Here is a 17,727-nt window from a genome sequence, read left to right on the forward strand (position 1 = left end):
TTGCCTCGTGGAGTTGCCAATACTCGCTCTACGAATAGATACAATTTAATATTTTCTGCTTTGACAAAGTAACAAAAGCTGGACACGATAACGAAGAGAAAGATGTCACAATAACCAATAAATCGACATGTAGTATTTGTATAAGCATAGCGTCTCATTAATAAGAGATGTAGTAATATAGTTATCATAAACATGCGTCCTGTCTTCTTCACAGACAACCTTTTGCTACGGAAGTACTGCAGTAATCTTGTAGCGGTGGTGGTGACAACAGTGGTGGCTATACTGACACACGCACACACACACCCATAGATACACACACACACACACACACACACACACACACACACACACAAATAAAGGGAAGTGTTGCTATATTACCGACAGTTTTCAAGGAGCACCAAGCATATAGCACCAACAGCAAAAGAAGCATTGGCAAGCCTTCGCCACAACACTCCACACTGCCTAATCTTCGTCTATTAAAGGTATTTATAAGGCTATTCACTTAATGTTAGGTTTCCTTTACATATGAGAGTGAAAACAGTACGTAAATATTTTAAAGTAATGGTATAAGGACCATGAAAAAAGTGCAAGTCGTCTGTACTATCCTCTGATATTTGTTTCCTTCACTTACTATAGGCCAAAGATGTGTCAGAATGCAGCCACCAGTGTAGTATTTAATATCCTATGGTCAAAAATTCTCTCTGTGGCTTAATTTTAGTTTGGTGAGATGATAAAGACTATATATGGATGTCGTGCCGCCATTGTTCCCGGGGTTTTCTCCGTGCCGCCTCCCCCCGGCGGTCCCCTAGCCATCACCCTACCCTCGCCATCACCCTTCTATCGCCAGCCTGCTGGGTCAAATACTTTTTTTTTTCGAATATTTCCTGACGGTAATATTGAGCTTCCATGGTATGTTTTTATGGTTTCTATAAATGTTTCGTCGTGTTTGAAGTGTGTTCCGCGCCTGTGCTGGGTAAATATGTGGTGTTTTATAGCGTATGTTAAAGGCTTTTTAACGGTCAAAATTTCCCATTTGGAATATTGAGATTTTTTATTTCATGGTATAAGTGGGTCTTTATGATATCATACAATCGTCTGTGCTCTTTTAAGTGTGAAATTAATCTATTGAGTGAAATATGGGGACTTTGAAATGGTGTTTGGTGATGATGTAAAAAGCTCTTATTTTTTCTTTATTTTTTTGCTCACGTTTCTGCTTCTTGGTCTAACTCGATGTAGAATGCCCCAAAAGATAGCTCAGACTCCGTGAAATGTGATAAAATACTCGCCAAGTGAAAATGGCTTGACTTTACAGGACGTTTTAAGAGATTTATGGGTTAAAATGTTTTTGTACTTTTATCGTACTTAATTTATAAATTTTTAAAAAACCAGTTAAGCTGGAGATATTTTGATAATTTGAAAATTTGTTTAAGTATTTATCACGTCATAAAATAACAAGCATTCGGCCGTGGCTTCGCTTTTATTAAAAGTCATTTTTGAAATCAAATTATTTACGTAATTTAGCCGAGTCATTCCCGCTCCCGTTCTCTCGGATGACCACGGCCCAGAGGGTGACTCATCATAGCCTCAGGCTGGCGCCTCTTTTTTCCAAGCCCGCAGTTCGTCAATATTTTGCCTAATATGTAGTGATTTTTAAGTGTTTTCGTATGTTTTTAGTTTCAGGTGTGTAGATAATAGTAGCAGAAGGAGGAAAAAAGAAGAAATAAAGGAGGATAAGGAGGAAGAAAGGAGAAAGGGAGGAGGAAGAGGAGCAGTCAAGCCACAATACTTAAGTCACCCTTCATTTCCTCAATATTTTATCTAATATCTAGTGTTTTGATGCCTTTCTAGGCTCAGACGTGTAGATGGAAGCACTAGGAGGAAGAAGAAAGAGAAACAATAGAGGAGGATGAAGAAGAAATAAGAAATAAAGGTTGAATAAGAGAAGAAGCCAAGGTGTAACATTTTAGGTAAGTGTCCCTTATAATCCTAAAGTTCTTTATAATGCATACTGTTGGTTTTAGGATACATTTGGGGTATTTTAATCTGGTTTATTAGTGCTGCAGGGATGTTAAAAGTGTGTTTTAGGGTGCATTTCGTGTGTTTTAGTGATGTGAACCTTTGAATGTTGGTGTGGGAGTGTAATTTTGTTGTTTGTCTGTTACTTGTATTTAAAGGAAAGACGGAGAGCTTTGCTGAGCAGGATTGTTGCAATTTACTGCTAGGGTTTCTCTCTCTCTCTTGAAACACCATTTTGTTCATTTAAATTTACCCTAAGATAGTCTAAACCATGAATAATAGTGGTGTTAAAATACAAGTCCATCATCTCACTCACACAATGCAATGCTGGCAGATAGACCTAGAGACCACCCTCGCACGGAAGAACAACGACTTGTGTGCCTCAGACAGTCAGTTTTCCTACGGTGGTGTCAATGGCACCCAGAAGCAGTGCATGTGTGACGGCTTCAGTGACTACTGCAGTAATGGATAGGTGAGGAGAAGGCCTTGCTTTTGTCACTCTGGCACGCAAGGCTTAACTCATGCCCTGAACTCCATTGTTTCATATAAAAGTTGCAGGTTTTCTTACATTGTATACAGTATAAAAAAAATCACAACTTGACAGTACTGAAGGAAATGCCTTTCTTGTGGCAGGATGAGTTTATGCAGCTGTGTGGAATTGACGAGTGCCGGGAGAAGAATGTCTGGTGTGTGTGAGCCCCTTTGCATCAACACTCGAGAGTCATACTACTGGCAGTGCCGGCCATACAGGGTACACACTCGTCTGGAAGTTCAACTGTGAAGGTGAGGCCTGACCGGACTGTCACTGTCACTCTACGGTCTCTCTTCTTAAACGTCTCAACCCTTCATCTCTACACTTAGCAGCCTAAAGAAGTTAGTGTGGTATTTAATTGCACTCTTGTTATTCTTGGCATACATGAACATGCATTTTATCTCACGAGTATTACTGAGATCAGCGATTTGAGGATAGTTTGTTCTTCATGATTTGGTATAATTTTACCTTGCCATATGCATTTGTATTTAGAGATATAATTGTTGTAGTTTTCCTTAACGTATCTCTGAATGTGTGTTCCTGAAAAACGTGGAACTTTCTCCTTTCCTTTTTTTTAACATCTTTCCTTAAGTTTTAATAAATCTGTGTTTCTGAGAGTGTATTTCTCCACCACAGACGTTGACGAGTGCGTGGAGTCGTCCAGATCCTCTCCCTGAGGGAGTGTTCGGTCTGCCCATCAGCAGCAACAGTCAGGAGAAGACGGTCATTGAAGTGTCAAAATCCCCAAGCTGGCATGGTGGTGGGTGTTGTGCTGGGCTCCCTCGGGGTTCTTTGCCTAGCTGTTGGTGTGAGTTAACTAATCTTTCACTCCTTCATGCTCTGGGGTCTTGCTGTGTATGCCTTTTGGCTGTGCTGTTCTGTGGCTAAGATGTCGTAATTAAGATGTGCATGTGATTCCTCCAAAATTTAAACAGTACCGAAATTATTCTTGACACATAGAAAATATTCCAATACCGTATATTTCGCCAACTCATACTTCATAGGTTTTTTCTCTCTCTCTCTCTCTCTCTCTCTCTCTCTCTCTCTCTCTCTCTCTCTCTCTCTCTCTCTCTCTCTCTCTCTCTCTTTTATCTCACCTGCAACATTTTGACTCTAAAGATGTTTGTCAAGTTGTTGAAGATTCGTCGACGTGTTATCATTGTACCACACGGGCTGGGATTTTCATTGAAGGAAAACTCTCTTCCAAGTCAATTTTATATATATTTCAAATATAGTAAAGTACATTAGAACAAAAAACAATGAAAGTGACGCGGCACTCTGAACCAACAACAGAGAAACACGAGAGGCACCTCATAACACACTATCCCCAGTTGAATACACCACTTAACTCAACATAATGACACCCTTGATTATATTGCCACGAAACTCCGCTGCCCTGATCACATTACCCACGTGATCAGAGACCCTCGCTCACCGTGATGCGTCCACCAATGTCCGAGTAGAGAGTGCCACTCCCTTCACCGAGATCGCGTCCTTTACTGCCCCCCACTCAAATCTACTGCCCCGCGTGCCAACTCACACAATGTTAAATACCCTGCCTTTCTTACTCTATTCCTCCTTATACATGTTGTAGTACACTTAATGCTAACACTAATATTTCTACCATGCACAACATTCCATAATCCCTACTCGTAAAGTTTCTCCGCTAGTATTAATTATGCGCGTGGTACGGCAGTTTTCCTTTTTAGGCCTACAGAGCCACCCACGCAAACCCGATCCACCTTGGCTCTCCTTAACATACCATCCTTATCGTTAAATCATCCACAATCCCTTCCCCAACCCTGTGTACCACAAGACAACAAGCATTGATGAGGATGCCATTTCAATATTGTTCCATCTCTTGTTCCAGAATTCAGTACTACTAACGCCAAATAAGTGAGGCAAGTTTTTGGAGTGAGCGTGCACGACATACAACAGACACCAGACTGCTTCTACTGCCGGTGTTGCCAAAGGAACAAGAAGAGGAAAAAAAGGAAGAGGAAGAAGAAAAGGGTGATTCTTGGAGACGTACCAATGAAGTTCTGAAGGTTGGCCACAGATCTTCATCACTGGTGTAGTGTATTTCATTGACCATTTGTAGATTGGGTGGATAAATTTGTAGAATTTGTAGACAGTTGTAGATATGTAGTGGGTAAGGTTTTTTGCAATGCCTTATCTAAAGCAGCATAAAACAGTAATATTTAAAAGTTATGCATAACATGGTAATAGGGGTGTACAGTGTACATATGTATATAGTATTTAAAAAAGGAGAGTGTAGACCAAGAGAGGAAGGTAACCTCTTGGGTCACGATTCCTCTGCTCATCACCCATCATTCCTGTCACCCATCATAATCGTTTATGGCTTAAGCACCAAATGACCAACGTGTTCACTCCATGTTGGAATTCACCATGCATGGAGAAACACTTAGTGATAACGTTCCTTGTTAGGAGACGCCATCTTCTTAGTGAGGGAGTGTAGCGAGCATGCTGCCTAGTCACACATCAACGGCTAGCTGTGCGTCGCGGTGGATGATCACACGATGTGTCTTGCTGCCAGGCCATGACAGTAAATTTGTACCAAGTAGTAGTTGTTAAGGGTAGTAGTAGTAGTAGTAGTGCTTCTCACTCACAGTATTGCAAGGTGTGATGTACACGTGGCTGTGTCTGTAGTGATCACAAGAACCTGTTCCTTCTTGTGTCTTGAAGATAACCACAAAAGTGTCTTTTAGTTTTCTGTTGTGAAGCACAAAGGTATTGTTACGTGTTACTGAAGATGATGTTTTGTGAGTCTTTCAATGCAATACCTAATTTAAGTGTCTGGCCAATGTCTTGTAACGTGGTGCAGTTTTTGTTACTTGTATTTATTTTTCATACCTATTGATATGACGATATCTTGTGAATGATATTCCTATATATTTCTAATGGTAACACAATGTCTCTTGATATAATAAAATGCATATGTATCGACCTGTTTTCCTATCAGTTGAAAGAGATGTAAAACAATATCTGGTTTGCAAGTGAAGCGAAATTAGTAAACAATTTGTTGCATGGCCCCACAGCGTCTGAGGTGATATGATGCCACAATATAGTTGCATGGAAATACTAGTAGTAATGTGTAAATTGACTCACTCCCGTCCATGAAAGCGAGGGTGGTTAGGTGTGGGTGGTGTTGGCGGTGCTGGTGGAGATATTTACATGCTTGTGTGTGGATATATAGATAGATAAACTGGTAATTTGATAGGTTCATTCATAGGGAAATGGACAACATTTCGATGGTGTATGCATTGCTACAACAATAAACTTATCAATCAATCAATCAATTAATTATCAATCGGAGTTAAAAGGCAAGTGATGAGAGGGTGGCGAGCGAGGCTCTCAAGACAAGTTTGCTCTGCGTCACGGGAGGGATAAACGTTCCTTTTTAGAGTCAACGGGGTCCTATACTGATTAGCCTATGTGTAAGTCAAGCCACTTACTTCGTCTAGGAACATTTGTAGCCTGTACAACAATGATTTAGCGACCTTTTAGCGGCTTTTCAAGGTGGATCTGGTGAGTTAGAATATTTCCATTTGGCAACTGCCCACCACCACCACCACCACAATCAGTGAACAGACGTCCATTTCATCACCAGACACGAGACCTGGGAACACGGTGACCGCCCCGCTTGCCCCACCTAGTTTACCAGCTCCACCTGCTCAGTGAAAGGGTGAGTGAGTCTGTTAATAGAGTGGAGGGCAGGAACATGATGGGACGGTAATGGGGCAGATAATTGACTAGAAATCTGTATAATAATGCACTGAAGGGGTGACGTGACGTGTGGGAGTGATTGGATAGTGAAAGGTAGTTAATTAATGGTGTCACAGTGTCCTTAGTGATGGGACGGGTATGGGACAGTGACGGGATGGACAGGCTGTACTAGGAAGGTGTGTCGTGCACTGAAAGACTCACATGTGAACAATTAGCTGGTGGACGGTTGTTAAGGTAATTAATTAGGCGTATGGTAGTTACATTGAGTGGGGAGGGTGGTTGTGTACTGTAGGTGTTTTGACACGTCCACACGGTCGACCTTTTCTTGGCCTACTGTGTGTGTGTGTGTGTGTGTGTGCCATTAACCAGCAAAGTGTGCAGACTCTGCCCTCGAAGGTGTCAAAACTTAACGATGGTGGTTGAAGGTTATTTGGCCGTAAGCAGAGTTCGTGAGTGAGTGACATTGGCCATATTCAGAAACGCCTTGCTTTTTCACCACGACAATTTTTCAAGTCCCCTTTAGACAACTAGCTGGGTTTTCAAGACAGTTTCTCCTTATGATTAATTAGAAATCTAGTCCATCACCAAAACCATAAAATACCCTTGAAAACATGAGTATCTTCTATTAGAGCCTTTGGAAATAGGCGTCGTGAGAGTGCAAATCGTTTCTGAATAGGGCTATTAGTGCGGTACATTAACCATGGTGCGCACCACACTTTGAAATAAGGTATAAGCACTTTATACCATTATAACTGGTGCCTGCATTAACAAGAAACACAAAAGGGGATGGAGAGGTGTACTGCTGGAAGGTAATTATATTGAACTCTGCTTTATATAGTGCATGAATGACCAGAATAAGATGGAGATAGTCTTTGTAACAGTTAGACGCAGCAAGCTGACACTTCTAGTAAACAACTCTCTCTCTCTCTCTCTCTCTCTCTCTCTCTCTCTCTCTCTCTCTCTCTCTCTCTCTTTAATATTTAGGTAAGTGTCTCTTTTAATCCTAACGTTCTTTATAATGCATACTGTTAGTTTTGGGATATATTTGGGAATTTCAAACATGTTCATTAGTGTTGCAGCTGTTTTGAGTGTTATAAGTATGTTTTGAGTGCATTTCGTGTGTTTCAGTTTGAGGTGGACGTGTCGGAGGATATGGGTGGTGAAGTCACGGCGCAGGTTACCCACACCTTTCACCACGCTAACTGGCCGCAGCTTTTCACTGAGGTCGGGCAGGCCTGTATCTCCGTGTTCTGCTCTAGAAATGTGAGTAAAGTAAGGTGTGGTGTTTGTTGTTGTTGTTCTTTTTCTGTTAAGATTATTTTGGTCTCTCTCTCTCTCTCTCTCTCTCTCTCTCTCTCTCTCTCTCTCTCTCTCTCTCTCTCTCTCTCTCTCTCTCTCCTTCTTCTCCTTCTCCTTCTTCTACTTCTACTTTTACTTCTACTTCTTTTTCTTCTTTTATTACTACCTACTACTGTTCTTTGAGTGAGGATAGGTAATGTCAGGTCACGACACGTTACGTCAGCAGGTTCCACGCTTGTCCCTTCTTGCTTATATTCTGATCTGCTCTGTTTGACGAGGTGACATGGGGCAAGGCTTACCCTCCAGTTGTATGGCTCTATCGTTGCGAAATTAAGGACCTGAACATTGACTTATGCTTTTACGCCACCCTACTACGCATTTCACGGAGAGTGAGTGATTGTTTTTCGCGAATATCTTTCAAACTAATGAATTTATCGGAATGATACTTCGACATTGTGTACAAGACACTTTCCTCTAATTTCTGGTCATACTAAGCATTGCCAAATGGTGTTAGTAAAAGCGTTTACTCATGGCGTTTAAAGCCGAATTCACACGAGTCGCCAGAACTAACGTACACGATCGAACGTGGAGGGGGGAAGATAGCAGGAGAGAGGGAGGAGGAGGGGGGAAGCGAGTGGGAGAGAGGAACGTAGTGAGGAATGGGATGGGGGATTGCAGTCGTTCGTATGGATAGGTTGGCGAGGCTTGGCAACACATATCTCAAGAGTAAACGCTTTTACTAACATCATTTGGCATTGCTTAGTATGACCAAAAATTAGCGGAAAGCGTCTAGTACACAGTGTCAAAGTACCATTCCGTTGAGAGAGAGAGAGAGAGAGAGAGAGAGAGAGAGAGAGAGAGAGAGAGAGAGGGGCTTGGGGGTAGAGGGAGACAAATGGTGTGTTTTAATAAGATGGTTTTATTTTTCCTTTTTCTTCTATTCTTTCCTGTCCTCTTCCTCACTCACTCACTCAGTCGCTCACTCACTCACTCACTCTTCTACCTGAATCCTGTCCACCACCACCACCATCACCATCAGTTCCTTTCTCCACCACGGACACAAACACGTCTTGAAGGAAGATTAGTCCACCGCCCAGTCACCACGGCTGGCTGGCTGACTGACCACCCCGCTGGACTAGTCGAGCGGTGGAGCTGCGGCGGTCAGGGTTGTGGGTGTAACACTGTATATGAATATTGTTTGTGTTGTGATTAAGGCGGGTACACACTTGTTTCATTTCCACGTATCGTATCATCGTTACGCAGCAGTGTTGACAGGATAGCACCGTTGCGTTGCAAAATATTACGGAGCGGGTTCGATGAGCCATTTGTCGGTCTTTCGGCGGCATCTCTAAGGAATGATACACAACTCACTAACCCTCGTGTGTGTGTGTGTGTGTGTGTGTGTGGACGGGCAGCATGGCATTGTCCCGTTGCAAATTCATTGTTGTCGTGGACAGGATAATTTTGACCCCAATTGAAAAGAAATTCAAAATCAGTTGTGTGTATCACAGTTCCGTCACATGCTGGATATTAAGTCAGCCAACGTAGTAGTTGTTCCATTGAACATGTGCATACATGCATAGAGTGTAGACACCCACCAACGCCGTCGCTCTCACTTCCTTCTACTGATCTGATATTCATGAATAAAACTAAACGCGGCCACAGACAACTGCATATTTGCACTCATGGCTACGGTCAGGAAGAAACTGAATGACACTGTTGCATCACTCAACGATGATACACCACGCGGATAGGAAACAGTGGGTACAATACCCTGTTGCACCGTATCGTATTATAATGTGATACGAAACGATGAAACAATGCGTGGAAATGCAGTAAGTCAGTAGGCACCTTCAGAAAGTGTTGATGTTGGTGGTGTCAGTGTGTTGTGTATTGGTGGTGGTGGTGGTGGTGATTGTGGAGGTAATTATTGGTGGTGTGTTTGCTTGTTTTGCATCGTGAATATTGATTGACTGACTGACTGGCTGATAGATTGACGGATTGAGAGATAGATTGCCTGTCTAACTAATAGATTCACTGACTGACTGATGGAAGGACTTACTGATTCACTGACTGACTGACTGACTAAATGACTAACTGACTGACTGACTGTTTAGCTGAGTGACTGATTGGTTGATTTACTGTTTGGCTGGCTGACTGAATAACTGACTGAATGGCTGACACACTGACTGACTGACTGATTATCTTGTTGATTGACTGACTAGACTGACGGCGTTGGTCCTTGACAAAAGACGCGCGGTACGTTGGCGCTAAGAAGTGTACCGTAGGTGGTGTGGCGCGCTTAGCCCAGCATGTATTACGGTATGGGAGTGTGCACGTGTAGCGGCCTGACAAGTGTGTAGAGAACCTCTGAAGACGACAGAGGAAAAGGGAATCGGATAAGCGCCTGACACCACGTATATCTTACTCAGGCCTCCACCACGCCCACTCCCACGCCCACACCCTATTACTGACACGCTGCCGTTCGTGAGGGCGAATGTCGGTTGGTGCGGGTACTAGCAGCAGTGGTGGTGGTGGTGGTGGTATTTATATGCTTGTGTGAAGATAGATGGATAAGCGGGTAATTTGATGGGTTGATAGATATGTAAATGGACAGTTGGATAAAACAAACATAGATGGATAGGCAGGCAGATAGATAAGTCAATGAATTCGTATATAATCAACAAGTTGGATGTGTATGTAGATAGAAAAAGTCTATATTCTTCTGCTTAGTATCCTGTCACCCTGGTTTATTGTCAAATATTCGTATATCAGGCGGTAGAAATAGAGAATGAGAGAAATGCTATAGTCTGCCTTTTAAGCACCTTGTTTTTTGCCTCGTGGGAGTTGCCAATACTCGCTGTACGAATAGATACAATTTAATATTTCCTGCTTTGACAAAGTAACAAAAGCTGGACACGATAACGAAGAGAAAGATGTCACAATAACCAATAAATCGACATGTAGTATTTGTATAAGCATAGCGTCTCATTAATAAGAGATTTAGTACAGATAGTTATCATCATAAACATGCGTCCTGACTTCACAGATAACCTTTTGCTACGGAAGTACTGCAGTAATCTTGTAGCGGTGGTGGTGACAACAGTGGTGGCTATACTGACACACACACACACACCACACAGATACACACACACACACACACACACACACACACACACACACAACAAATAAAGGGAAGTGTTGCTATATTACCGACAGTTTTCAAGGAGCACCAAGCATATAGCACCAACAGCAAAAGAAGCCGTGCAAGCCTTCACAACACTCCACACTGCCTAATCTTCGTCTATTAAAGGTATTTATAAGGCTATTCACTTAATGTTAGGTTTCCTTTACATATGAGAGTGAAAACAGTACGTAAATATTTTCAAGTAATGGTATAAGGAGCATGAAAAAAGTGCAAGGCGTCTGTACTATCCTCTGATATTTGTTTCCTTCACTTACTATAGGCCAAAGATGTGTCAGAATGCAGCCACTTGGCGCTAGTGTAGTATTTAATATCCTATGGTCAAAAATTCTCTCTGTGGGTTAATTTTAGTTTGGTGAGATGATAAAGACTATATATGGATGTCGTGCCGCCATTGTTCCCGGGGTTTTCTCCGGGCCGCCTCCCCCCGGCGGTCCCCTAGCCATCACCCTACCCACGCCATCACCCTGTGGTGATCAGCTGTGAGACGTCGAGGAGGTAAGACGTGGTGTGTTTTGCTCCCGATTTTTTTATTTTTTTTATTTCGTTCTTTGTTGTTTTAGCAGGATGTACGAGAACGACTGTAAGGTATGCAAAGGTGAGGTGAACAATAGGAGTAACTCCATCGCATGTGAATGTTGTGGAGATTGGTATCACGCGCGATGTGTGGGCCTTAAGGAAGCCAGCCAGAAGGTACTGAGGAACGACTTCCTAATAGGCCTATGCCCTGAGTGCCTAGACACTACCAGGGCATGGTGGGAGGAGAAACGGGTAGCAGAGGAAGAAGGAGGCACGGATGGAACAGGGAGGCCCTGACCCTAGTAGTCAAGGAGATGTGGAGGTGGAGGGGCGCCACAGGTGCAGTGACCCCACAGGAGTCCGACCACTCCTACAGCAACAAGGCTGTAACGGACTCCTGGTAACCGAGGAAGGGGCAGTGAAGAGGTGATGGTGGAAAAGGACAGCAGTCTGGAGGAGGTAGGTAAGGAGCCAAAGGTACAGGAGGAGGCCAAGGGAGGGGCTAGGAGTAGGAGTGCACTAGATACCCCAGCCAGACACGGGCCAACAGCAGAGGTACCCAGGAGGCCAATAGTAAGAGAGGAAGGAGGACCAGGGCAGTGTTGGGAGTAGAGGCAGGAGTGGCAGAGGTAAGGGCCATAGTGAGTCGGCATGGATGGGCATAGGTCGGCAATCCTGGCGACATATCCAGGATGGCAAGCGGCTATGGCTGAAGACAGGGAGCAAAGTTAGGAGGATGTGGCTGTTTGGAGATAGCCTGATGAGAGGAATAGAGAAAGAGATATACTCCCTGTCGAAAGGTGGGTATAGAGTGATGGACAAAAGCAGACCAGGGCCAATATTCGGGTCATCCGTGAGGCGGTGATGAGCTCCCTTCACCAGATGGAGCCTGAAGACCTGGTGGTGGTAGAGGGAGGAGGAAACGGCTGGAGGATATGGGAGGACGAGAGACAGTGAGAGTGATGGAGGAGATAGTCAGAGTGGTGGAGCGTAAAACACACAGGAGGCCCTGGTGATGTGTATCCCTAAGAGGAGGGACAAGGAGGGTCAGGTCTTTGGCCGGGAGAGGAGATGGGTGAATGGAAAGGTAGTAGAAAGACTGGAAGACTGGAAATGTGATGGGATGCAGCTGTGGGAGAGGATGGACTGGAGGCAGGTGTGGACACAGGATGGCGTACACATGTCCACTATTGGAAAGGTGTGGGTGGCCTGGAACTTGGTGGAGTGGGCTCAGCGTTGGGAGGAAGGCAGCAGGAATAGGATAGAATCCAGAGAGAAGGGGCAGGTGTTTGTATGAGAGAGGAGGACAGAAGCGTGAAAGAGAGCAGGTTACCGAGAGAAAGGGAACCTGCGGGAGGAGAGTGGGTAAATGTAAAGGAAGAGGAGGTACCCACAGGGCGTCAGGATGCATGAGGATTGGGTGTGTGAATGTGAGAGGATGGGGCACTGGCAAGTTTGAGGATTTATGCAAGGAGCTGAATGAATGGAGCTTGGATGTGGTAGGTATCACGGAGACTCACCTGCGGGACGTGGTGCATATGGAAGGAAATGAGTTTGTCATGATAGGGAAAGGGCGTAGAAAACAGGATAAGTTAGGAGGAGGCGTAGCCTTGCTCCACAAAAAGGTGAGGAACCTGAGAGTGGAAGAGCTGGACATAGGAGACAGTGCTGAGAGTGAGGACGTGCTAGCTGTTCGAGTGGAGTGCAGGAGTGACAGTGGCAGAGCTGAGAGGATAGTCGTAGTGGTAGTGTATATGACAGTGGAAGGCGACAGAGCAGTCAGGGAGAATGGCAGAAAATATAGTGTTTTGAAAAAGATTGCAAGAGAGTATGCTGGAGAGAGTGATTGTTATGGGAGACATGAATGCCCACATAGGTATGTTAGGTGAACAAATGAACAGGAACGGTGAGATGCTGGATGAGCTTGTGAATGAGGTGAGTTTGGAGAATCTCAATGAGACCCTGGCTGAAGGACGAGTGACTTGGTGTGGGAGGAACCAGGAGTCTGCGATTGACTACATGCTAGTGAATGGGAGAATGCGTGAAGTTGTTGACCGCATGTGGATTGATGAAGATGGGATGATTGACATAGTCTCAGACCATAACATGCTGGTGTTAGAGTGCAAGTTGAATGGAAGAGATGGAACAAATGCCAAGGCCAAGAGGAAAAAGTGGAGATTGAGAGATGTAGGATGGGAGAATTTCCAGGTGGACTTGAGTGAGAGGAGCTGGGAGGATGAAAGTCTAAGCGACGTGGATGAACTGAATGATAGATTTGTAGAAAATGTGAGAAATGCAGCAGTAAGCCAGATAGGGTATGCAAGAACAAGTGCCAGAAAGCATGCATGTAGGCCGTGGTGGAATAATGAGATCAGGGATGCTAGGAAGGAAAGGAAGAGACTGAATAGAGTGTGCAGACAGTTAAGAAAGAGGAGACATGAGAGTGAGGAAGCTGAAAGGAGTACCTGAATGCATGGGCAGCGTATGTGAGTCAGCAGCGAATGACGAAGCGAAAGATAATGAATGCTAAAGTTACAAGTGAGAGAAGTGTGATTCAGTCCCTTAGAGAGAAAGGTATGGAAGGTGGGCGAGAATGGTATAGATTCCTGAGGGGTGAGGGGATGCCTAACAGTGAGAATGTGGAGAGCCTGAAGGTGAATGGGGCAGTGGTGACTGATAAGGAAGAAATGAGAAGGGCAATAAAAGAGTTTTGGGAAGAGATTGGAGGTGTAAGTGAGGTCTTTGATGTGGATGAAGGACATGTGTCACTGGAGAGAAAGGATGCAGATGAGTTGAATGAAAGGATCAGCAGGGAGGAGGTGGAGAAATGTGAGAAGCAGAAGAATGGGAAGGCAGCAGGGCCGGATGAGATACCGTATGAAATGTACAAAAATGGAGGAGAAGTAGTGATTGATAGGATGACTGAGTTGTTCAACCAGGTGTGGGAGGAGGAGAGTGCCGAGAATGTGGAATGAATGCAGGGTGACCTTGTTGCATAAGGGAGGATATAAGAGTAAGAATGAGTTGAGGAACTACAGGCCGATTGCGTTAGTTAACACAGTAGGCAAAGTGTTCAGTGCGGTGTTGAATGAGAGATTGTGCAAATGGATTGAGAGAGTTGGAGTGTTAGGCGAAGAGCAAAATGGATTCCGAGTGGACAGGAGAGCAGAAGACAATCTGTTTGTAGTGAATGAATTGATTGAGAGAAAGAAAAGGGATGGTAGCAAACTATACTTAGGTTTCCTAGACATAGAGAAAGCATATGATAGGGTAAACAGAGAAATGCTAGGTAGGGTGTTAGAAAAAATTGGGTTAAGTGCAAAGATAGTTAACATAGTGAGAAGTATGTATGTGGATACAAGAGCTAAGTATAAACTAGGGGATATAGAGACAGACTGGGTGAAGAGTGAAAGAGGAGTTAGGCAGGGTTGCATATTATCACCAACCCTCTTTAGCTTATATACAGAAGAATTGGCTGCTAGAATGAGGAGAATGAATGCAGGTGTAAATGTGGGAAATGATAAGATAGGTGTGCTCTTGTATGCAGATGATGTTGTAGTCATGAGTGAGTCGGCAGAAGAGCTACAGAGTATGCTTGATGTAGTAGATGGGTATGGAAGAGATTTTGGAGTGAGATTTAGTAGTGAAAAGAGTAAGGTAATGGTTGTGCATAGGTCAGAGGATGAGAGGAACCATGTGTGGAGATTAGGAGTGAATGAGGTGCAGCAGACAGATGAATATAAGTATCTGGGGATGTGGATGAGTCCGGATGGCTGTGTAAAGATTAAGAATGAGAAGATAAGTATGGCAAATCAGTGGGTAGGTCGTCTAGGAAGTGCAGCAAGGATGAGGGCGAGTAAATATGACGTGCTGCGAGAAGTTTGGAAGAGCGTGGCTGTTCCGAGCATCATGTATGGTATGGATGTGATTGCTTGGAATGAGAGTGAACTAGATAAGTTAGAAATAGGGCAGAATAGAGTTGCAAGAATGGCACTTAATGCACCTAGATATGCAGCAGTAGAGGCCCTTAGGGGTGATATGGGTTGGAGCACTTTTAGAGAGAGATATGTGAAAGCGACCCTAAAGTATAAGGCTAGGTTAGAACGAATGAATGATGCAAGGATAGTGAGAAAAGTGTTTCTGTGGAATGTCAGGAGTAGCAAGTGGGGGAAGAGGTGTGTCAGGCTGGTAGCAAAGAGTGGGTTAGTAAGTAGTTGGGTTTTTCAACAGGTAGAAGGAAGACATTTAGAGAGAGACTGGAGTATGATTGTTAGAAATGGAGAAGGTAGAGAATGGGATGTAAGGAAGTGGAAGAGTGAGATTGACAGAGTAGTGAAAGGTGTGGGACTGGATGACTGGAGAAATAGGATGGAGCAAAAGAGTACCTTGGTATGGTATAGAGAGAAAGAGGCCCCAATGTATGAAAAGTGGTATGACGGAAGCCTGGGTGGTGATCTTCTCTTCCGAGCTAGGGCACAGTGCATGGATGTGAATGCAAGGAATTATAGATGGTCAGAGTCCTGCAGCAAAGTGTGCCAGATGTGTGACTTGGGAGAGGATGAGACAGTGGAACATGTGGTGGTGGAGTGTGAAGTATGCCAGAGACAGGCATGAGATGATGCAAGTGGTGCTGAGGGAGCTGGGGCATGACAGAGTGGAGATGACAGGAAGGGAATGGATGGTGTTGCTGCTGGGACTGTGTGGGAGACGAATGAAAGGATGATTGAGGCTGTGAAAGAGTTCCTGGAGAGAATGTGGCGTGCCAGATGCAGGAACTAGTGGTGTGAAAGATGGTCACCTTGTTTCTTGCCTCGTGGGAGTTGCCAATACTCGCTCTACGAATAGATACAATTTAATATTTCCTGCTTTGACAAAGTAACAAAAGCTGGACACGATAACGAAGAGAAAGATGTCACAATAACCAATAAATCGACATGTAGTATTTGTATAAGCATAGCGTCTCATTAATAAGAGATGTAGTAATATAGTTATCATAAACATGCGTCCTGTCTTCACAGACAACCTTTTGCTACGGAAGTACTGCAGTAATCTTGTAGCGGTGGTGGTGACAACAGTGGTGGCTATACTGACACACGCACACACACACCCATAGATACACACACACACACACACACACACACACACACACACACACACAGGGAAGTGTTGCTATATTACCGACAGTTTTCAAGGAGCACCAAGCATATAGCACCAACAGCAAAAGAAGCATTGGCAAGCCTTCGCCACAACACTCCACACTGCCTAATCTTCGTCTATTAAAGGTATTTATAAGGCTATTCACTTAATGTTAGGTTTCCTTTACATATGAGAGTGAAAACAGTACGTAAATATTTTAAAGTAATGGTATAAGGACCATGAAAAAAGTGCAAGGCGTCTGTACTATCCTCTGATATTTGTTTCCTTCACTTACTATAGGCCAAAGATGTGTCAGAATGCAGCCACCAGTGTAGTATTTAATATCCTATGGTCAAAATTCTCTCTGTGGCTTAATTTTAGTTTGGTGAGATGATAAAGACTATATATGGATGTCGTGCCGCCATTGTTCCCGGGGTTTTCTCCGTGCCGCCTCCCCCCGGCGGTCCCCTAGCCATCACCCTACCCACGCCATCACCCTTCTATCGCCAGCCTGCTGGGTCAAATACTTTTTTTTTTCGAATATTTCCTGACGGTAATATTGCGCTTCCATGGTATGTTTTTATGGTTTCTATAAATGTTTCGTCGTGTTTGAAGTGTGTTCCGCGCCTGTGCTGGGTAAATATGTGGTGTTTTATAGCGTATGTTAAAGGCTTTTTAACGGTCAAAATTTCCCATTTGGAATATTGAGATTTTTTATTTCATGGTATAAGTGGGTCTTTATGATATCATACAATCGTCTGTGCTCTTTTAAGTGTGAAATTAATCTATTGAGTGAAATATGGGGACTTTGAAATGGTGTTTGGTGATGATGTAAAAAGCTCTTATTTTTCTTTATTTTTTTGCTCACGTTTCTGCTTCTTGGTCTAACTCGATGTAGAATGCCCCAAAAGATAGCTCAGACTCCGTGAAATGTGATAAAATACTCGCCAAGTGAAAATGGCTTGACTTTACAGGACGTTTTAAGAGATTTATGGGTTAAAATGTTTTTGTACTTTTATCGTACTTAATTTATAAATTTTTAAAAAACCAGTTAAGCTGGAGATATTTTGATAATTTGAAAATTTGTTTAAGTATTTATCACGTCATAAAATAACAAGCATTCGGCCGTGGCTTCGCTTTTATTAAAAGTCATTTTTGAAATCAAATTATTTACGTAATTTAGCCGAGTCATTCCCGCTCCCGTTCTCTCGGATGACCACGGCCCAGAGGGTGACTCATCATAGCCTCAGGCTGGCGCCTCTTTTTTCCAAGC

At 43.7% G+C, this 17,727-nt stretch overlaps 2 long non-coding RNA genes across 5 annotated transcripts in view; both read left to right on the plus strand.

Moving 5' to 3' along the window:
• The window catches only part of LOC123505490, a 20,372-nt gene extending 12,731 nt beyond the window's left edge, over positions 1 to 7,641 (plus strand). The window contains exon 3 of the long non-coding RNA XR_006675159.1: positions 7,573 to 7,641. This is a non-coding gene — a long non-coding RNA (uncharacterized LOC123505490). The remainder of the gene's footprint in view (positions 1 to 7,572) is intronic.
• On the plus strand, positions 1,906 to 4,461 carry LOC123505486. Of its 4 annotated transcripts, none has more exons than XR_006675151.1 (5): positions 1,906 to 1,967; positions 2,351 to 2,488; positions 2,650 to 2,799; positions 3,185 to 3,308; positions 4,419 to 4,461. It is a non-coding gene; the product is annotated as an uncharacterized LOC123505486 (long non-coding RNA). The 4 variants fall into 4 exon arrangements; XR_006675152.1 differs by having other exon boundaries at positions 3,185 to 3,356; positions 4,419 to 4,438; XR_006675149.1 differs by lacking the exon at positions 4,419 to 4,461 and having other exon boundaries at positions 3,185 to 3,514.
• Positions 7,642 to 17,727: the final 10,086 nt, after the last annotated feature.

Source organism: Portunus trituberculatus, chromosome 18 (assembly GCF_017591435.1).
Source record: "Portunus trituberculatus isolate SZX2019 chromosome 18, ASM1759143v1, whole genome shotgun sequence".
NCBI lineage: Eukaryota > Metazoa > Arthropoda > Malacostraca > Decapoda > Portunidae > Portunus > Portunus trituberculatus.